This window comes from Pseudophryne corroboree, chromosome 5, assembly GCF_028390025.1.
Source record: "Pseudophryne corroboree isolate aPseCor3 chromosome 5, aPseCor3.hap2, whole genome shotgun sequence".
In the NCBI taxonomy this organism is placed as follows: Eukaryota; Metazoa; Chordata; class Amphibia; order Anura; family Myobatrachidae; genus Pseudophryne; species Pseudophryne corroboree.
In genome coordinates this window covers 784,102,030-784,124,949 of record NC_086448.1, presented here as the reverse complement: position 1 = coordinate 784,124,949, position 22,920 = coordinate 784,102,030, and the positions used below count along the sequence as shown (strand labels likewise).

Here is a 22,920-nt window from a genome sequence, read left to right as displayed (position 1 = left end):
AGTGTCCATTATTCACATTACACCGCACAGTAGTGTCCATTATTCACATTACACCGCACAGTAGTGTCCATTATTCACATTACACCGCACAGTAGTGTCCGTTATTCACATTACACCGCACAGTAGTGTCCGTTATTCACATTACACCGCACAGTAGTGTCCGTTATTCACATTACACCGCACAGTAGTGTCCATTATTCACATTACATTGCACAGCAGAGCCCCTTATACACTTTACTCCAGCCAGCAGTGCCCCATATATCTCAGGATAGGACGGTATTTCCCCAGCTCCTCCTCCCTCTGGTGTCTCTCCTCCCACCTCCTGCTTCCTCTTCCACACACAGAGAGTGAGACCCCAGTAAAGCACTTTGTTCTGTGTTGGATCCAATTAGCAGCCTGTTACCATGATAACAGGCCGCTGGTTGACTGAGAGACAGCCATTCTCAGCCAACCAACGGCCTGTTACCATGGCAGCAACCGCTGTTTGGATCCACTAAGCAGCAGTGAGTGCTTTCCGGAGCAAAACACGGAGATCCGACGCTGGGATCTCTGTGTCTTGCCTTATTATCAGATCCGGGCCGGGACTCAGATCTGCCCGGAACCCCTAAGTTTGTTTGGGTGTGTTTGGTTTTTGTGAAAACTAAACAGCTCATCTCTAGTTCTAATATAGAGAAATATTGTGCAAATATAATATATGTAGTTTAACTTTGTGATGACTTAAAAGTCGCCACAACCATAGAAATTATTTAGCAATTTTAGTTTACAAATCACCAGATACAAAACCCAGAGATTTGGAGGATGAGAAACCCAAACGGAGCTCTGCGGCAAGTTTAAAACTCACACATTGAGCACGCACTCACACTTTGCCAATCACATTAGCTGATTGGTTGCTATGGGGAACTTCTCCACTTTATCTCTAAGGGACCCACTGCGATGGGAGCTGAGGGCAGATGCAGGCCAGAGGTAGATGCAGCAGGACCTAGGTAACTAAAGCAAAGTATGTCTTGGCTCTTTTACTCATGACTAGAAAACCTCTATCAAGGAACCTCCCGTAAGTAACCACAGACCAGTGTCCATCTAACCTATGGTTCCTGATGCAGCAGTGTGAGAGCAGTCTAGAGATCCAGGCAATGAGTCAACTGAATATGGAAAATGGGGACAGGTAGCAGAGATATGAGGATGAGAAACTATGGGGTGGGATACATGCAGAATCAGTGGACCCGCAGCGCTGAGGGCATGGGAAGTGGGAGCTGAGGAGCAGGAAGGGGAGGGGTGCCGATCCTGTGAAAGAGTCCAGCAACCAGGTAGCAAGCAAATGTCTGTACTGGCCACAATAGGACAGGTATGGCCCTAATTAGTGCCCAGGCCCGGTGACAGGGGGGACAAAGTGCAACGGTGGGAAGAAGGTGGCACTCCACTTCTGGATGCGGCTGTGTGAAGTCTCATCCGCAACCGGAAGTGGAGTGCCAGATACCAGATGGATGGGCAGGTGGAGGTGGTCACTTGTGTGTCCTGAAGAAGAGGCTGTTGCCCCTGAAATGACTATTATACACCTCATTTTTCATCCTTGGAATGCTGCCTATACTGTATATATAGATATGTATCTATATATATATATATATATATAGATATATTTAAATAGATACACTGAGCTACAGCGTGACTGGGTGCAGGGAGCGGCGGGCCCTGCAGGCATCCCGTGCCCCAAAGCAGCCGCATCCCCTGCACCTATGGCAGTTACGCCACTGACTATGGTTTGATGAGTTTGGTGTGATAGAACTTGACTGTCCCGCACAGAGCCCTGACCTCAACCCCATCTAGCACCTTTTGGATGAACTGGAACAGAGATTGAGAGCCAGGCCTACTCGTCCAACATCAGTGCCTGACCTCATAAATGCTCTACAGAATGACTGGGCCCAAACTCCCACAAAAATACTCCAAAATCTTGTGGAAAGCCTCGCAAGAAGAGTGGAAGCTGTTATAACTGCAAAAGGGGGACCGACTCCATATTAATGTATATGTATTTGAATACAATATCATTACAGTTCCTGTTGGTGTAGTTTGTCAGGCGTCCGTATACTTTTGTCCATATAGTGTGTATATATATATATATATATATATATATATATATATACATATATTAGGGATGAGCAGGTTCAGTTCTTGAGGAACCAAACCCACCCGAACATTGCGATCCCAACCGGGTTCCGAGTCCGGCTCGGGTTTTCCCACCTGACTCGGATCCCACAGAGAGGCCGAACGTCATCTTCCCGCTGTCGGATTCTTGCGGGTTTTGGATTCTGTATAAGTCTTGTGCATCGGCGCCATCTTCACTCCACCTGTGGAGAGTGTACTGGACAGACGTGTCCGTCTCCAGTACTGTGTTGTCTGGAGTGGCGTGGGGCGGGTGCTCTGTCTGCTGTATCTGAAAGGGGTGCTATGCCTGCCTGCTGTATCTGAAAAAGGGGTGCTCTCTCTGCTGTATCTGAAAAAGGGGTGCTCTCTCTCTGTCGGCTGTATCTGAAAAAGGGGTACTCTGGGGGGCGTGGCCTGGCTAGCATAGAGGAAGGTCGGGTCTCTGCTGAGCTCCGGCTGGCACTGTATCAAAACCCACTTTTTGACCAGATTTGGAGGCCCACCGACAAGGGACTAGTCCCCTAAGCCCCACCACTACACCCAGCACCTGGAGGAAGAAGCTGCGGAATCGGGGGGGCCCTGCGTTGCCCCCTGCGGATTGCGGCCTACCTCCACCCCAGAAGCCGGGGCCTCGATTTTGGAGCTGTGCCGGCGTTTCCTGGGACCCGGTTCGGCGACCCTGCAGACTCTCCCACCCACCTGAAAGGCTCTCCCTGGCACTGGGGGACTCACCCACCGGGCGCTGATCCTCGCAGGAGACCAGGGACCGGACGATCGGCGGGAGGTAAGGGCCGAGAAGTGTCTGGCTGGCAGCCGGCGGCCATCTTGCGGTTGGCGCCGCCCGGCCTCTAGACTTTACCTGGCCGATTCCCGACCTCTCCAGGCGCCTGCCCTTCCTCCCCCGTCTCACACAACACTGCAAGCAAGATCTAGCAAGATCTCTTCCCCCGCTGGCGGGGATCGACGACTGGGAGTCCTCCGGTGGACCTAACTCTCACTGATAAGCGGCGGCCATCTTGGGACTGGCAAAGCACCCATCAAACTCCCTGACTGGTGCTGGCTGTAACTAAGGCTCCCTCTTGTGGCGAATACTGGTATAGTCAACTCAGCCACTATACTTATATCTCTATAACCCTGCCTGTTCTCCTATCTCCTGAAGCCAGCACCTACTCCAGAGAAAGGCCGACGGAATAGCTCTAGCGGCTGCGTGCGGCGATTATCATACCCCGCACCCAACACTCAGACCCGCAGCTCCATCCCCCCTCTCCTGCGACCTCAATCAATCACTGGCTCTGTGCCCCTCCTGAGACTGAAGGGATCTCCTCCACCCCTGCCACCCACCTCGAAGCCCCTATACGCTCTCTTGGGAGGTGCCGGCTTGGACCACCCTCAACCTCCGGCTCTCTGCAACCCGCTCCAGCGGCGGCCGCTTGGTGAGTCTCTGGGACCGTGGTCCCTTCTGCCTCCATCCACCTAAACTCCACCGAGGCCTCCACTGGCACCCACCTGGGAGCCGCTTTCACATCACCCTGCGGTCCTCTCCCCCGCCGGGTCCCCGCCCCAGGGCTGCCCCGATCGCCGGCTGGTCCGTGCCCGGGACGCGTCCCTGTGGTCCCCGAGCGGTGGAGATAGTCTCCGGGATCCCCTCTCCTGCGACTTCGGACTCACACTCTCCAGTCCGGGCCGGGGTGCCCTCCCTCTGCTCTCGTGGTCCTCCCTGGGCGGACTCCATCTGCCGGGCTCGGCTGATGACCACACCGTAATGTCTCCTTAAGGCCCCCGAGTCACCTTCCCTGGCCCTGAGCCTCATAGCGGGAGCGCCACCCCCATTCCTCACCCTACTTTCCACCTACCCCCCTACGCCCCCAAGATGACCAGGGGTAACAAAAAATCCCAGGGGTCCGACCTCACACCATTTCTGACCAAAAAAGGCACCCCAGCCACGAACAGGCCTGACAATCTCGGCCCCTCTCAGGCCCCCTCCGAATCGGAGGCCGAAGATGACGATCTCACGCCCCTCACCCGTAAGGACTTCCTCTCCCTCCTTAAGGAGATGCGGGACATTAAGTCCTCAGTCCAAGCTCTACACTCCCTGAAATCCGATATAGCCGATATCGGCTCCAGAACTGACCAACTCGAAAGAAGAGTCGAAGAGGTGGTAACGTTCCAGCAAACAGCAGAGACCGAGTTGCATCAACTCCGTCAGGATGTTGCCCACCTCCGGGAGGAGAACGAGGACCAAGACAATAGAGCAAGGAGAAATAATATGAGGATTCGGGGTATCCCTGAGGAGGTCGAGGCATCTCATCTTGAACTCTACCTTAAACGCCTTTTCGCACACCTATCGCCCGACACCCCCGAGGAACATCTCCTCCTGGACCGAGCCCACCGGGCCTTGCGGCCGCGCTCCCAGGACTCTTCTCAGCCCAGAGATGTCATTCTCCGAATGCACTACTTCACTGCAAAGGAGGCCGTTATGAGGGAGGCCCGACGGCTGGGATCTGTGACTTTCCAAAACACCCCACTCCAGATTTTTCAGGATTTATCCCCGCTAACCTTAGCTAAACGCAGGGACTTCAAACCCATCACTTCCCTGCTCTCCCGTCACAACGTGAAGTACCGTTGGGGTTTCCCTTTCCGGATCTTAGTGTGGCACCAAGGGAAGCTCCTCACAGCTAGAGACCAACCTGAGGCCCAAACACTCCTCTCCAAACTGGGCATCCCCGTTCCTGACCAAGATGTCCACTCTCCACGCCTCCCACCACGGACACAGCGAGATTCACTTCGGTCTCCTCGTTCTGAGTGGTTCACGGTGCCGTCCTCCGGGGCCTCCCAGGCCCCACCTCCAGTGCCCTGAGAACTCTCACCTCTCTACGCTACAGCACCCTACATTGAATTGGGACGATCACTTCTGGTCGTACCCCCCCACCTGAAGTGCTACATTACCTTAGGTTCTTAGTGACCTTACCTCCTGACCCCTCGGTTGCTTCACAATAATATTGTTGTTATCCTCTATTGAAATGTTACATCGTTTGGTAGTTTAAATGTCTAACTGCCCACATATTCAAAAGTTACTCTCTTGATATGTTCCCATGCAGATACTTGACCCACTCTTTCCCCTCCTCCCCCTCCTCCTATTCTCCGCCCCTTGGGGCGGGCGCTCCGGCTATCATCTCTTCCTGTCTTCTCTCCAGCTCTCTCCCTCAGGTACCCCCAGGGGAGGCTTGCCTCCTGTCTTTCCCCGAGCGGCTCGTGACCCGCGATCGGGGCCCCATGCCGCGCCCCCACAGGGCCCCGGGCCCTACCGCTGACCTAGGTGCTTCCCCAACGCCTAGTATTCCTTCCCCTTGTCAGCTTTACCGGTCCTGGCCTCCTCCGCCAGACGACCAACCACCCCCCCACCCCCTCCGGTCCTCTTCCCCTACCACCCCTCCTCTGACCACACTCTCTCTCATTTCATATATCTTCGATCTGTCTCCCCCTCCCCCTTCTCCACCCCCAACCACTCCCGCCCTTTCAAATCCGACCACCTCACTGCTGCCTGCCCATGGGTCTCCGGGTACTCTCCCATAATGTGAAGGGCTTGAACAGCCCTCAAAAGAGAGGCAAGCTATTTGCCTCCCTTAAACACCATAGAGGCGATTTGATTTTCCTACAGGAAACTCACTTCGTGCACGAATCTCACCCTACCCTGCAATGTAAACCATTTCCCGTTTCCTTTCATGCCTGCGATCACCTAGCCAAAAAACGTGGAGTAGCGATCTTAATTGCCCGCCACCTGTCTTTTGAACTCCTAGACTCTCATGCTGACAAAGACGGCCGATTCCTTGTCCTAGTGGGTAAACTCAACAATAATATATGCACCCTGGTTAACGTTTACGCCCCTAATCAGCGACAGGAACGGTTTTTTACAAGGATAGATAATCTCCTCACTCGAGTCCGACAGGGCGACCTTATACTTGCAGGTGACTTCAACTCCGCTCTCAATCCACAGCTAGACCGCTCTACCTTTCCCCCTACTCCTTCCCCGTCAGACTCCCTTCGCTCTAGATCCCTCCTCCGACTCATGCGATCCCAACTTCTCTACGACTCCTGGAGGATAAAAGACCCCTCTGCCCGCGACTACACCTTCTACTCTGCCCCGCATAACTCCTACTCCCGCATTGATATGGTCCTGCTCAGTCATGATCTTGCTTTGAACCTCCGCGATGCCCATATCCACCCACTGATCTGGTCCGACCACGCCCCCATCTCCTGCGACCTCGCAGGTCTGGCTTCCCGTCCTCGCCCTATGACATGGCGCCTCAACGATTCCCTCCTACACAACCCTGAGACAAAGTCCCATCTCCAAGACAAAATCTCTGATTATTTCACCTTAAATGACTCCCCCGATATTTCTAGACCCACCCTCTGGCTGGCGCACAAGGCTGTCCTTCGAGGACACCTCATCAGCCTAGCCTCAAAAGCTAAAAAGCAATCCCTTTCCCAATACAACAGGCTCTCCATTAAACTCCATGCACTTGAGACCCAACACAAGGCGTCTCCCGACCAGGCGGTCTTGTCCGAACTTCGCACCATTAAAGCGGAACTCGATCTTCTTCTTACTACACGGGTGGCCAAGCGCCTTAAGTGGCTTCGCCAGTCCTTTTATGAGAAGGGTGACAAGGCGGACAGGATCCTGGCGGCTCGTCTCCGCTCCACAAGAGCCAAAACCAACATTGTCACTATCAGAAACTCTCTCAACCAACTTATTCAGGACCCCACAGCCATTAGAGCTGCCTTCCAATCCTACTACACCGACCTATACAACCTTCCGCCCCCTCCACCGGGCTCTTCCCCCCAACCTCGATCCGACCTTATCTCCCACTTTCTCTCTGCTTCTAAACTACCCAGACTACCCCCGGACGCCTTGGACCTTCTCAACGGTGAGATTACGGTGGAAGAAATCACCCAGACTATACTCATGCAAAAAACCGGCAAATCTCCGGGCCCAGATGGGTTCACCGCTCTCTACTACAAGAAATTCTCTGCCCTTCTCTCCCCCCACCTACACTCTCTCTTCAACGGGATTGTCCAAGGCGACCCTTTTCCCCCTGAGATGCTAGAGGCTAGAATTGTGGTGATCCCCAAAGAAGGCAAGGACCCCCTTAATTGCGCAAGCTATCGCCCCATATCCCTCCTGAACCTAGACCTGAAAATCTTCGCTAAGATCCTGGCCAACCGTCTTAACCCATACCTCCCTTCCCTTGTTCACTACGACCAAGTAGGCTTTATCCCGGGCCGCCAGGCAAGAGACAACACCAGACGTGCCATTGACCTTATACATATCTCTAATTCCAGGAGATGCCCCACGATCATGCTTTCCTTAGATGCCGAAAAAGCATTTGACCGGATCTCCTGGGACTTCTTGAGACCCACCTTGGAGGCCTATGGCTTGTCCGGTGGCTTCCTCACCAGCATCCTAGCATTATACTCCACCCCCTCGGCCACCGTCCTTATCAATGGTACCCCATCCGCCCCACTTAGCATCTCCAATGGCACACGTCAGGGCTGCCCCCTCTCCCCCCTAATATTTGCCCTTATTATAGAACCCCTTGCCTCTCAAATTAGAACACATCCAGATATACACGGAATAAAGGTAGGCCCCACAGATCCCAAAATCTCCCTCTTCGCAGATGACATCCTACTCTCCCTGACCCAGCCCCTTATTTCACTCCCAAACCTATTCTCGGTTCTACAAGCCTATAGCCTCATCTCAGGCTACAAGATCAACTACTCCAAATCTGAGGCCATGATGCTACATATCCCCCAACACCAGGCGGAGTCCCTTCGCACCAATTTTAAATTTAAATGGCAACCCTCAAAGATAAAATACCTAGGGATATACCTAACCCCGCGTTACGACTCCCTCTTCCGGGAAAACTTCCCACCCCTTCTTACCAACACACTAGCCGACCTGACCTCTTGGAACAGTCTCTTCATCTCATGGCTGGGCAGGATCATAGCAGTTAAAATGACCATAATCCCCAAATGGCTCTACCTTTTCCAGACTCTCCCTGTGGCGGTCCCGGCCCCCTTCCTCCGCAATATCCAACGAGCCCTTGTGCGCTTTATTTGGAACCACAGACCTCCCCGCATTGCTGCCAACACCCTGAAAAGAGCAACCTCCATGGGAGGCAGAGGACTTCCCGATGTCAAATTATACTACCTCGCCTCCCACTTATCCCACATTGTCACTTCCTACGCTCCTCCAGGATCGGTTTCTTGGCTGGACATCGAAGCAGCCTTCATTGGCATCCCAGATCTGACCCCCCTATGGGGACTCCCCTCTGCCTCTCGACCCCCAACCTCTAAACTTCTTCCCACCATCAAATTCAACCTCAAAACCTGGGACACCCTCTCTCTGAAGTGGGGTCTCACTACTACACCCTCACCCTTAACCCCCATCTGGCAGAACCCCATGTTTCCCTCCGGACTCTCAGCTACGAGATCCCGGACGTGGATAACTCTGGGCCTTAAATTCCCAATCGACTTTGCCGATCGAGGCCAATGGCTGTCCCTCCCGGACCTCCAGCAGAAAACCCCCTCACAGCCACTCAACCCCTTTCAATTCTTACAAATACGCCACTTTTTAACCTCCCTCCCTTCCACCGCCTTACTCCGTGCCCTTACTCCCTTTGAATCCCTATGTGTCAACTCCCACTCCTCCAAAGGCACAATCTCCCAACTTTACTCTCTCCTACTGGATTTTTCCCTGCCCCTATCCCGGCCCCATGAACTTGCATGGGAACGGGACCTCGGGCCCCCACCTGAAACTCAGGATTGGGAGGACATGAGACTAGGGATTGCTAAAAGCTCTATTGCCACCGCCTTTAAGGAAACGGCCTACAAAGTTTATTACCGCTGGTACTATACCCCCGACCGTCTTAACAAATTTTTCCCGTCCTCCTCTCCAGCCTGCTGGAGGAACTGTGGGGAGAGAGGTACTATGCTCCACATATGGTGGACCTGCCCGGTTATCGTCCACTTCTAGGATCTGGTCCACTCCCTCCTCAACTCACTTCTAGAATCCCCTGTAATGAAAGACCCTTGGGTCTCCTTACTGTGTTATCCCCCCCCACTCCTCAATAAATTCTCCCAAAAGCTGACCTCACACATTCTAGCCGCAGCTAAATCACTGATCGCCCTCAACTGGAAGAACCCCTTACCACCCTCCCTACTATCCCTCAAAGCTAAAATCTGGCACATCGCCTCAATGGAAAAGATAACCTATTACCTCCACGACCGGGGCCACGTCTTCGAGCAGGTCTGGGCTCCCTGGCTCGCCGCTGAACGTGGTTAGCCGGCTCCCTCCACCTGCTCCAGCTCCTCCCGTAGACCCATGGGCACCCACTTACTTCTCCCTTTGACATTCCTCCTTATCTCATCTCCTATCTTTCTCAATTATCTCTTCCTCCTATTACCCTCTCTGTCCGTGTCTCTTCTCCGTTTCCTCCCCCCCCTATTATGACCGTCCTGTTCTCAAGACTTATATTATGTATGGTTACAAATGTGGTTATTTCCCCCCCCCCCCCCTGTTTCTCTTCTCCCCCCCCCCCCCCCGATTCCCATGTTTGAACTTGATTGTTTTTCCCATACCAATTAACCCTGTTACTCACTGGAAAACTGTGGTCTATTTTGGACACTGGCTATGATGGCCATATGTCCCTTGTACTCCTAGAATGCCTTCTTTATGTACCTGACCACGCAAAAATAAAGAATTTCAAAAAAAAAAAAAAGGGGTACTCTCTGTGTCTGCTGTATCTGAAAAGGGGGTGTTCTCTCTGTCTGCTGTATCTGAAGAAGGGGTGCTCTCTCTGTCTGCTGTATCTGAATAGGGGGTGTTCTCTCTCTGTCTGCTGTATCTGAAGAAGGGGTGCTCTCTCTGTCTGCTGTATCTGTAAAAATGGGTGCTCTCTCTGTCTGCTGTATCTGAAAGGGGTGCTCTCTCTGTCTGCTGTATATGAAAAATGGATGCTCTCTCTATCTGCTGTATCTGAAAAAGAGGTGCTCTCCCTGCTGTATCTGAAAGGGTGATCTGTCTGTCTGCTGTATCTGAAAAAGGGGTGCTCTCTCTGCCTGCTGTATCTGAAAGGGGTGATCTGTCCATCCATCCAGGGGCTTTGCCCCAGTGTAAAATTAAAATAATAAAAGCTAAAAACAAAAAGCCTAAACTTATAATAAAAAAATATATATTTTTTTTGTTTGTGCTGTACCCCGGTGTACTATACAATTTTTATTTTATTTTCATAAGTACTGTGACACTGCCGGTCAGACCGCAGTAACAGCGATGCTGTTGGTGAAGCTAAACCACAGTGTGTAATAATATATATGTCTGACTCATTTGTGCGACACTGTAACTGCCAGTGTATGATATAAAAAATACTTCTACATATTTCTGACTCATTTGTGTGATGCTGCCGGTAAAGTCAACTGCAGTATTATACACTATAATTGCTGGTGTGTGATATAAAAAATAATAATAATACATATTTTTTACTAATTTGTGCGACACTGTAACTGCAGTGTGTGATATCAAAAATCATATATACTGTATATATTTTGATTTAAATTAATCTTTTGTGCTGTGTCATCCCTGTATACATCCAGGGACTGCAGCTGCCACATTCATCTTCTTTTTATATGTTATGCTGTATCCTCCGAGTATACATCCAGGTCTGCTCCATCCATTCAGAGTGCTGTGTCCATAGCTCATATTCTTATGTTATAACTTATTGTCCTATTTTCATAGTTCTTCTTATCACCACATTGTGATTCATTCAAATTAATATTATTAATAATTATTATTATAAATTAACAAAATTTAAATTAAATTAATATAACTAAACTCTCCACACTTGTATAGCGAACCTTTGGCATATTAAATATATCTTTGAGGAACAGAGAACGTAATTAAAAAAATACAGCATCTAAAATATTGTCTTTTTTAAATTATTCTTTGCCTTAAATATCTTTTTTCTCCACCCTTGTACAACGAACCTTCTACATATCAAATATATCTTTTACGAAAAGAAGAATTTGATCCAAAATAAATTAAAATCGTGATTACAGCATCTAAAATATTGTCTTTTTATTCTTCTTTGCCTTAATCATCTGTTTGTGAACTGAAATCTTGAGCCTTGCCTAATGTGTTGTTTTTTTAAATACATTCTTTTAAAAAATATTTTGTGCTGTGCCTGTCCTCCCAGCATATAAATGCAAGGGCTGCTGCTGCTGCTGCTGCTCCGTCCAGCTACCTCAGTGCAACCTTTTAGCCTAAACTGAATAAAAACAATATTGTGAGCTGTGAGGTGTTCAAAATAGACTTGAAATAAGTGGAAATTAATGTTATTGAGGTTAATAATACTGTAGGAACAAAAACAACCCCAAATTCTGTTATTTTAGCTGTTTTTATGATACATGGAAATCACTAACCAATAAAAATATAATAATAATAATAATAATAATAATAATACTGATAATCACAGAAACCTAATAAATTAAGACACACAGAGATAAATTTGGCAGAAAAAAATGTTAGCTACTTATTTATTTGAATTTATATTTAATACAAAGTATGGTGGCAAAGAAAGGACGGCCTGTTATGAGCCACGGCTGTGGCTCATTCCTGTTTTGCAGTTTTGTTTTGTATTTCATGTTATACTTCTGTTTATGTTCCCCGTGGGTGTCATGGGGTGCTCGGAGCTCACCCTTAAGGAGGGGATACTGTTATGAACCACAGGTAGTGGTTCATTCCTATTTTATGTTTATAAAGTTGTCTTGCATGCCAGGATTTCCTGTTGCTCTGTTTTAGAATACTCTTGTCTGCTGCCGCTGGTGAGTCTGTGTAATTGCAGCTTGTTCCCTTGTGTTCAGCCTCACCTGGCTGCTAATTGCATCTGGTCAGTTTGGAATCATGCAACAAGGCAGCTGCATGGGATTATTAATTAGGCCTCTCTGTTATATGCTGGCTGTTTGCAATTCACAGATGCTGGTGATACTCCTGGGTTTTCAGTCTGCTTGAGTTCTTAGCTTGGTTCCTGCTAGTTCCTGAGCTTCCTGTGTCGATTCCTGTGTCAGTCCCTGTGTCGATTCCTATGTCTGATCCCGTGTCCTGCCGTGAGGCGTTCCTGTCCTGAGGTCCAGTACCTTTGCCTGTGCAAGTTTCTGGCTTCTTGGTGTCCACCGGTCTGTCGTTTGGGATTCTGCCTGTCCTCCAGTTCTAAATACAATACACTTTGGTATAACAATAGCGCTGATATCAATGATCACACACAGAGTCAGCTTACATCAATAATGATATTCCACTTGATTGGTCACAAAATACGCTATGCGTAGCAATCCGCTGGTGGATTTATTCACCTCTTGTAGAGGAAGGGATTCACCTTCAAATAATCCAAAAACAAATGGACATGGTGCAAGTACAGCAAAGTAATTTGGATAAAAGGTGATTTTAATAAAAACAACTTACAAACAGAGAAAAGAAATAGGCATATAACCACTTTTGTGGGTTAAGGACATACGACCAGGCATCCACACTGTTATCCTCCCAGTTTGTTGTCAAGTAAGCAGATCAGAGTTCCGCTGGTGGATTTATTCACCTCTTATAGAGGAAGGGATTCACCTGTTGCCGGACGACTGAAAAGCGGAAGTTGCCGCGATAGAAGAAAACTCTCTTCCTGTGTGTAGAGCGCACAGCTCTGAGAGTCTGTGTCAGCAGCATTGGGAGTTCCTGTCCGTTTGCCAGTATTCGTACCGGTTCCGTGAGTAGCGGCACGGCCGCGTCCGTTGGCTTAGGCCGCTGTATTCCCTTATTATTTCTGTCACTGGTGTTTTGCAGAGGGTTCTGCTTATGCTGGCACCGCCGGTACACAAAAGTATTGTGTCGGCGTGTGGTCAGCATTTCCTTTGTTGTTCTTCTCCTTTGGCGGCAAGCCGCACATACTTTGGTTTTAGGTTTGTTAGTAGCCCCTGGCCTTGTTGTTTAGTCAGAGGGCCCCTTGTTATCACCCTGTCTCGGTTCACTCTTTGTCTCTCATTAAGACCTGAGGGGGCATCGAAGTTGGGCAGACGTAATCCGCCCTTCAAACGCGGCTGCCATGGGCTCAAGCAACCATAGTCTCGCAAGAGTGTACTGACAGCACGGGTGAGACAACGGAGATAGGGCGCCAGGGGCTATTCCCTTTCCATTCCCCTTTCCCAGCATTACGTCCTGGTGCTCTGGACTCGCTTCATAACATCTCCCTTGTTCTGAGCACCAGGAACCTAACATTATCACCAGCCATACCACAAAAAAGAAATAAAACTTTTTTTCTTTTTTGGCCCAGTCCAGTGTCTAGTCTAGAATTCAGTGTTTTGAATCCAGTCCAGTGTTTAGAATCCAGTCTGGTGTTTAGAATCCAGTCCGGTGTTTAGAATCCAGTCCGGTGTTTAAAAAAAAAAAGTCTTGTTTTGTTTAGCAAAATTTAGTCTTGCCTTGCCTTGCCTTGCCTTGTCTTGTCTTGTCTTGTCTAGTTTTAAATCCTCCTATGTCTACTATGCAAGCCCTGCAGGCATCTCTCGCAGCCCTGAACTCTGTATTCAGTGCTTTGAGACCAGAGCGACTAGAAGTTTTGCAGCAATCCCTAAAGCAACTGCAAAACCTTCTGACTAAAATCTTGCTCATTTTGCCAGAAGTCGTTGAGAGTACATCTATCTCTAAAGAGACTCTTGCTCACAGTATGGTGACAAGAGAATCCTCTGGTTTAATTGAAGAGAAAAGGTTTAAAAGTTTTCTGCGGCCCAGGCTCTCAGAAGAGGAGCGTCTGCGTCGCAGAAACTTAAACTTATGCCTATATTGTGGGGGTTTAGGCCATTATCTGCAGACCTGTGAGTTGCGCAAGCCAAAGTGTGGTGACGAGTCTTGCCCTCTGGCCAAGTTGAGTCATGATACAAGACCTACTCCTGTCTCTACTGTGGCAGAGGTACTTGTCACACAACCCACACAAAAAAGCTCTCTGTCCTGTAATTGGGGTCCTTGGGCAAGGGAGCCCCATTATAGATTCAGGAATCAAAAGAGAATGTTTCTCTCCTCTCTTGAGGTTCCTGTGGAAGCGGAGTTGCAAGTCCCTGGAGTGGTGCCTGATGCCCAGGTTCCTGGAGTGGTGCCTGATGCCCAGGTTCCTGGAGTTGTGCCCGATGCCCAGGTTCCTGGAGTGGTGCCCAATGCCCAGGTTCCTGGAGTGGTGCCCGATGCCCAGGGTCCTGGAGTGGTGCCTGTAGCCCAGGGTCCTGGAGTGGTGCCCGTAGCCCAGGGTCCTGGAGTGGTGCCCGTAGCCCAGGGTCCTGGAGTGGTGCCCGTAGCCCAGGGTCCTGGAGTGGTGCCCGTAGCCCAGGGTCCTGGAGTGGTGCCCGTAGCCCATGGTCCTGGAGTGATGCCCGATGCCCAGAGTGCTGGAGCGGTACCCGATGCCCAGAGTGCTGGAGCGGTACCCGATGCCCAGAGTGCTGGAGCGGTACCCGATGCCCAGAGTGCTGGAGCGGTACCCGATGCCCAGAGTGCTGGAGCGGTACCCGATGCCCTAGCTTATAGAGGGACATCAAATATTATAGTTCAGGTGTCCATATCGGAAGGGGTCTCAGAAGCTGTTACCCCAGGTAGGGACTTGAAAAGCGCAACCCTAGAAAGGGTCTCTAAAACCATAGTTCTTGAGGGGAACTCGAGAAGCAAAACCCCAGAAGGGATCTTTGAAGTAATATCCCCAAGTGGGGTCTCGAGAGACGCAGCCCCAAAGAAGGGTCTAGAAGTCGCTTCCCCAGGAAAGAACTTAAGAAGCATAGCATTAGTGGAGGATCTGAACGTTATTGCTTCAGCAAAAGTCCCGGAAGTCATAGTCCCGGGAGAACTTTCGATAATTATCGACTCAGAGAGGGAGGCCGATGGCCCGATCCCAGTCAGGGAGGCCAACGGCCCGGTCCCAGTAAAAGAATCCGAGGTGCTGGCCCCAGCGGGGTTCTCGGAGGCCACTGCCCCAGCGGGGTTCTCGGAGGCCACTGCCCCAGCGGGGTTCTCGGAGGCCACTGCCCCAGCGGGGTCCCCGGAGGCCACTGCCCCAGCGGGGTCCCCGGAGGCCACTGCCCCAGCGGGGTCCCCGGAGGCCACTGCCCCGGGTGGGGTTCAGAAAGTCACTGCCCCGGGTGGGGTTCAGAAAGTCACTGCCCCGGGTGGGGTTCAGAAAGTCACTGCCCCGGGTGGGGTTCAGAAAGTCACTGCCCCGGGTGGGGTTCAGAAAGTCTCAGCCCCGGGTGGGGTTCAGAGAGTCTCAGCCTCGAGTAAGGTCAATAGTGACCAGGTCCTAGCAAAGCACTCCAGTCAGTCAGATGAGAAGGAAACAGATCCTGACTCTGATATCTCAACATCCATAACCTTTGATGGGGACTTCGCTCAATTTCTGGCGCTTTTCAAACACTATTACACTATTATGTTGTCTAGACCATTTCTGGGCATCACTTCAGAAAACCTTGGGCTCTATCTGATTTATTCTTTTAGAGGAGAGCCTTCTGAGCGGGCAACCAGCCTAATGAAAGCTGAAGATCCCATTCTTCAGGATCCCCTAGCATTCTGTGATGCAATTGTTAAAAGATACGGTTCCAAAGAAATTGGTTCAGGTTCCTCTAAGTCACCCGTCTTGTCTGCTGAGAGTCCACCAAATACTGTAAACTCTGCACAAGAGTCCCAGCCCGATGTTTTGACTGCAGGATGTGCTTTTTTGACTTCTTCTTCTTCTAATAATAGTACTTTACCAGAAAGTTCAGCTCCCAAGGGTAAGAGACCTGTCGCTGATTTGAACGCAGCCTTGCTGGGTGGTACCATCAGTTCAGACAATGTTTGGGGAATTACCTTGGTCAGACCTAAAGAGCTTTGTAAAAAGAAGAAGAAGAAAAAGAAATAACTTTTGACTCTTGCCTTGATAAAAAAAAAAAAAAGAATTTTTTTTTTCCTTGTCTTGTGTCCAGTGGCCACCATCAAGGGGAGGGCACTGTTACAAGTTGTTGCTACAACTTGTTTTTTGTTTTCTTGTCTGTTAGACCAGTGTGTCAGGTTTTTTTTTGTATCCCTTGTTCTGGATAGTCTGAATTTTGGGATCTTTTGACCCCTCCTCAAGGGGGGGGTAATGTTATGAGCCACGGCTGTGGCTCATTCCTGTTTTGCAGTTTTGTTCTGTATTTCATGTTATACTTCTGTTTATGTTCCCCGTGGGTGTCATGGGGTGCTCGGAGCTCACCCTTAAGGAGGGGATACTGTTATGAACCACAGGTAGTGGTTCATTCCTATTTTATGTTTATAAAGTTGTCTTGCATGCCAGGTTTTCCTGTTGCTCTGTTTTAGAATACTCTTGTCTGCTGCCGCTGGTGAGTCTGTGTAATTGCAGCTTGTTCCCTTGTGTTCAGCCTCACCTGGCTGCTAATTGCATCTGGTCAGTTTGGAATCATGCAACAAGGCAGCTGCATGGGATTATTAATTAGGCCTCTCTGTTATATGCTGGCTGTTTGCAATTCACAGATGCTGGTGATACTCCTGGGTTTTCAGTCTGCTTGAGTTCTTAGCTTGGTTCCTGCTAGTTCCTGAGCTTCCTGTGTCGATTCCTGTGTCAGTCCCTGTGTCGATTCCTATGTCTGATCCCGTGTCCTGCCGTGAGGCGTTCCTGTCCTGAGGTCCAGTACCTTTGCCTGTGCAAGTTTCTGGCTTCTTGGTGTCCACCGGTCTGTCGTTTGGGATTCTGCCTGTCCTCCAGTTCTGAGAGTCTGTGTCAGCAGCATTGGGAGTTCCTGTCCGTTTGCCAGTATTCGTACCGGTTCCGTGAGTAGCGGCACGGCCGCGTCCGTTGGCTTAGGCCGCTGTATTCCCTTATTATTTCTGTCACTGGTGTTTTGCAGAGGGTTCTGCTTATGCTGGCACCGCCGGTACACAAAAGTATTGTGTCGGCGTGTGGTCAGCATTTCCTTTGTTGTTCTTTTCCTTTGGCGGCAAGCCGCACATACTTTGGTTTTAGGTTTGTTAGTAGCCCCTGGCCTTGTTGTTTAGTCAGAGGGCCCCTTGTTATCACCCTGTCTCGGTTCACTCTTTGTCTCTCATTAAGACCTGAGGGGGCATCGAAGTTGGGCAGACGTAATCCGCCCTTCAAACGCGGCTGCCATGGGCTCAAGCAACCATAGTCTCGCAAGAGTGTACTGACAGCACGGGTGAGACAACGGAGATAGGGCGCCAGGGGCTATTCCCTTTCCATTCCCCTTTCCCAGCATTACGTCCTGGTGCTCTGGACTCGCTTCATAACATCTCCCTTGTTCTGAGCACCAGGAACCTAACACGGCCACAATGCACAATAACAATCAACAACATGCATTGCAGGTGGATACCGCCCAAGGTGCACGACTCAGTGATAACACCACCAAGGGTATCCACTCACCTTCTAACTTGACTATACACCCATTTGGGAGAGGACACTTGTCCCTGTTATTGGTGGTACAGCCAACTACCAGTCAATGAAGGGCACGCACCAAAAATAAATTATTGCACTCGGACTGGTGAGCTGCCGTTCTTTCCCGACACAAAATGTCCCTGTCACACCATAGGCAGGCTAAGTCATGTGATGTTCCTTCATGCCAGCCCCCATCCCAGAGGTTTAAACTAACTAATTTCTTATAGCAATCATTCGGTTTCTCTTTGTTATACACCAGCACTCTACAACATGCACCTACTCTACAATAGAGGATTCAGCCATATCTTGAAGATACCAGCTACAGAAGATATGTGTGACATCCGCCCCTTATTCTTCAGATGCAAGAGTCTCAAGTCTGCCATTATGGATAAATTGCAGCAATTTGGTAATATACATTAAAGATTGGATAACTCATATGTTGCGTAACATGTGGAACCCTAATGATTCTCACTCGTAGGCATAGCAGCTCTTCTGTTTGCAGATTGGGCCTTGTAGGGTTTGACGAATGTTAGATAATATACTAGCACAATATCATAATGCACTTTTTTCTCAGGATAGTTTATGTTTTAGTGTTCTCCCAATCTGCAACATAGCTTTCTGCAAGTAAGGTAGTGTCCTTTGTTACACATGTGGATTGGAAAAGTGCTGTAATACGGTGGCACTGCATCCTGTGCTGGCCACGCCCCCCGAATGGCATCATGATGTAATGACGGGAAGCTGGGCCACCTGCACCAGGAAGTACAGCCATACAGGCTGCAGTGTCATGTCTGGGGCTTCAGGTGGTGCTGCAGCAATCCAGGCACACTGATAGCCAGAGGAAGGGGACAAGGAACAGCAACAGAGCCACTTATTTGTCACTTTGTAGCACGGTTAAAGCAATTTCTATATTTTTTTTTTACATTTTATTGACAAGAAAAATTGTAAACAGAAATGGGTTCACACAATGGGGGTAATTCCAAGTTGATCGCAGTAGGAAATTTTATAGCAGTTGGGCAAAACCATGTGCACTGCAGGGGAGGCAGATATAACATGTGCAGAAAGAGTTAGATTTGGGTGGGTTATTTTATTTCTGTGCAGGGTAAATACTGGCTGCTTTATTTTTACACTGCAAATTAGATTGCAGATTGAACACACCACACCCAAATCTAACTCTCTCTGCACATGTTATATCTGCCTCCCCTGCAGTGCACATGGTTTTGCCCAACTGCTAAAAAAATTCCTGCTGCTATCAACTTGAAATTACCCCCAGCGTCACATGATATAAGAGAGAATGTCACAGTACATAAAACCAATACAACGTTTAAGAGGAATATAGAAGATCCAAGCCTCAACTCAGAATGGGTGACCAGTATCCAGCACCGTCATATTATACCACGTGGTGAGTTGGAAGCTCTGATGTAGAAGTGTTTTGGTCACTGGGGGTAATGTTTTAATTTAAGGCAACCATATGTCAAAGAAAACAGCCGTCTTTCGTTCCTTTTGTAAGGAAACGTCAGACCAATCAACTGTGAAGAGGTAGAACATTCTGGGGTACAGGAGAGTTATAGATACTGGATCAGGGGATATCCATTGGGATAATATTGTCTTTTTCACGGTTGCGGACAATTTATTTATCAATTTCAGGTTACCACTGGACAATCCAGTTCTAGATTCAGCGGAGTTTATACCCCGGAAGGCCCATACATCACTGATAGTGAAGGGCAGGTGAAAGTCGTGAGTGATGTACCCTTGAAGGGCAGTCCATAAGGGTTGGACCAGGGGACAGGACCAAAGGCAATGCTTAATATCGGCACCATGGGATCCACACTTAAAAAAACAAGCAGATGTATCAGCCTTTCCTATTAAAAATGTAAGTTTGGGAGTGAAATACGCACTGTGTAAGATTTTTTTATTCATCTCTACGTATGACATAGAAAGTAGAAACGAGTTGTTTATTCAAGACCTGGTAGGCTGAAAGCAGGGATTTCATGGTAATATCAGGGAAATCCCGTGTCCACTTCAACAAGCCTGTCGACCCTTCATCAAGTTTCAGTTATTAGGCGGGCTCAGTCATAAATTTGCGATGTCGTAAGTGGAGATCCCAGATTACACCGGAACGCACTGTCAAGGTCAGTGGAAATACCTCTGTCTTTCAATTTAGGTATTATTGAGTTCACATAACTACAAGCCTGTAGAAAAGGAAACAGAGGTATTGATAGGGCAGGGAATTTCTTCTGGAGTAGGGAGCGTGTTAGAAGAGTAAAGGATTCTGGTTGTAAAAATTGGAATATATAATAAAGACCATAAGCATGCCATTCCCTAAATATGGGGGACGTGAGTTGCGGGTGGAAGTTGGGGTTTCCCCATAAGGGCAGAAATATAGAATGATAACGTAATAACTTTAGTCGGGGGACAATGGGGGTAATTCCAAGTTGATCGCAGCAGGATTTTTTTATAGCAATTGGGCAAAACCATGTGCACTGCAGGGGAGGCAGATATAACATGTGCAGAAAGAGTTAGATTTGGGTGGGTTATTTTATTTCTGTGCAGGATAAATACTGGCTGCTTTATTTTTACACTGCAAATTAGATTGCAGATTGAACACACCCCACCCAAATCTAACTCTCTCTGCACATGTTATATCTGCCTCCCCTGCAGTGCACATGGTTTTGCCCAATTGCTATCAAAAATCCTGCTGCGATCAACTTGGAATTACCCCCAATTTACGTCAGGTAACACATGCAGAATATATTAAACAATTGTTGGTGGGATGGTCTGAGGCGGGGTGTGTAATAAAGATACCAGATTCCAACCAGGAGTAAAAGATTGGTCCAAATGGCTATTCAAATACGTTTAGGTAATTTCAATTTTTTATCAGATTACTGAAATCCCACATTATAGCAGTACCTTTGTTATGGGCATCACACAGTGTCAGTAACATTTTCCTAGTAGTAGGGAATCTACAATGTTTTGTTCCTCCTGAATAGTAAAGAAATTAAAAGCTATTGTCTCATGTGTATACCTGCATACCTTTGCTATGTAATAGAATAAAGCAAAGAAATTGTGAAAAGAATTTGATGGCAGATAAGAACCACTTGGCCATCAAGTCTGCCTTCCTGCCTGTCAGGAGCCAATTAACCTATCACTACATTTTTGGATTGTTGGAAGAAACCAGAGTACCCCGAGGAAAGCAATGCAAGCACTGGGAGAATATACAAACTCCTCACAGGGCCATGGTGGGAATCAAACCCATGACCTCACATAAATAATTGGATAATGGTGATATTTAAAACTAATCACTTTCTTGAACTACCATCACATATGTCTTCAATCTGCTAAACAGTCATTCAGCCTAATTAAACAGAGAAAAGTAGTCACTCTGCTGTTTGGTATCATCATGTGCATCACACTGAACATGGGCCAGAGAGTGCAAGGGAGAAGTTGTCTGAAGAGATCAGAAAGAAAGTTATAGACAAGAAAATTAAAAATAAAGGCTGTAAGACCATCTATAAGCAGCGTCATGTTCCAGGGTGTAATTCAGACCTGATCGCTGCTGTGCGCTTTCGCACAGCATGTGATAAGATCTGAACTGCGCATGCGTCTGAACCGCACTGCGCTGGCATGGTGGGACGTTGCTACGGGTATCGGCGCCCTTCGACGGGATGATGCGAAGGATCCAGTCGCACAGGGACATTGACAGGAAGAGGCCGTTGTGGGTGACAACCATAGGCGGATCCAGGGGGGGGGGGGGCACTCGGGCCACACTCCCCCTGCTCACACCGCAACCTACCTTCCCCACTGCCAGCCAGCCAGAGTCCAGCCCAGGCGCGGGGTTCAAATGCCAGCATCGAGTAAGACTGTTACTTATGACGGCGCAGAAGGCTTCATTAGCCCTCACTGCACCGCACAGTATCCCAGCGCTTCCTCCTCCACTTCCTTTAGGTGCAGTCAAACTCAGCCTCGGCTTTGAGAAGGCGGCCCATGTGATTGTGACAGGGCTGTCCTGCAGATGTCTTATGCTACTTGTTGGAGATCAAGCTGGCTGCTTCTACTAATCAGAGATGGGCAGTTCATGTCCTGCAGTCTGAGTCTCAGTGCAGTGCCCAAAACAAGGTATGCTGTACCTGCCACCACCAACTAAAAACTATAATAATTATACTGTGCTGGGGTGCCTTCCAGGCTCAGGTGACCAACATTTCAAGGCCCAATCAGCCTTTTCATCAGGGTGAAACATTGGCAATAAGCCAGGATGCGCTCCTACAGCCAATCATTACCTGATTGCGTATTCTTTGAGACCACGCCCCCTGTGATACCATACCCCTTATCTGGGAGCAAGCGTGCCTTAGGTGCATGTAAATAAATATAACTATTACGGTTCCCCTATCATGGTGCCCCCCCTTTAATTTTCTTCTGGATCCGCCCCTGGTGACAACTGAGCGTTTTCAAGGAGTGTCCGGACCAACAGAGGCGTGTCCAAGTGTTTAAAGGGAGGGTTTCTGTTGTCAAATCCGGTCCCGATCAGCAAGAAGCAATCGCAGCGGCAGAGTAAGTCCTGGGCTGAGCAGAGACTGCACAAAATCAGTTTGTGCAGCTCTGCTACACATCCGAACGCACACTTGCACAGCGAATTCACCCTCTCCATGTAGGCGGCGACTATCTGATCGCAGGGCAGCAAAAAACGCAGCCCAGTGATGAGATCTGAATTACCCCCCCTGCGCCTACAGTTGCAATATAATTAAGAAAATGAAAGCCCATGGAACTGTAGCTCACCTTCCTGGACACGGGCGCAAGAGAAAAATTAACCTCAGAATAAACGGATGGATATTGAGAATCATAGAAAAAAAGCCAAGGAAAACATACAAAGACATACAAGCTGAAGTCCAAGGTCAAGGTACGTCAGAGTCTGGACGCTCCATCTGACGCCTTTTGAGCGACAGTGGCTACATGGAAGAAGACCCAGGAGCACACTACTTGCACAAAAAAACACTTAAAAAAGCCAGACAGATAAGTCAAAACTGGAGCTTTTTGGCAAGTCATATCAGCAAACCTACTGTGACACATGGAGGAAGCTTGGTTATGTTTTGAGTCTGCTTTTCTCAAAGAGCTGAAACATGCAGTCTGGAGAAGGAACCCACCATACATGAGGCAGCTCGAGCAGTTTTCTAAGTAATGGTGCCCATACACTTGTGAGATGTCTGGTAAAATCCTACTATTTCGATCGCATCTGTGCAATAAATAGCAGGATTGTATGCACATCTTATGTATCATGTGACGCAATGCGCGTGCA

General features: G+C 48.7%; 1 protein-coding gene across 3 annotated transcripts in view; it reads right to left on the bottom strand.

The window, feature by feature from the left end:
* C5H7orf78 (chromosome 5 C7orf78 homolog) overlaps positions 1–2,952 on the bottom strand; it is a 115,377-nt gene extending 112,425 nt beyond the window's left edge. Inside the window, exon 1 of one of the 3 annotated variants that reach the window (XM_063924381.1) lies at positions 2,869–2,952. The gene's annotated coding sequence lies outside the window, so the exon portion shown is untranslated. Of the gene's footprint in view, positions 1–2,835 lie in introns of all 3 variants that reach the window. The other 2 variants (XM_063924383.1, XM_063924382.1) reach the window with 2 other exon arrangements.
* Between the last annotated feature and the right edge of the window lie 19,968 nt (positions 2,953–22,920).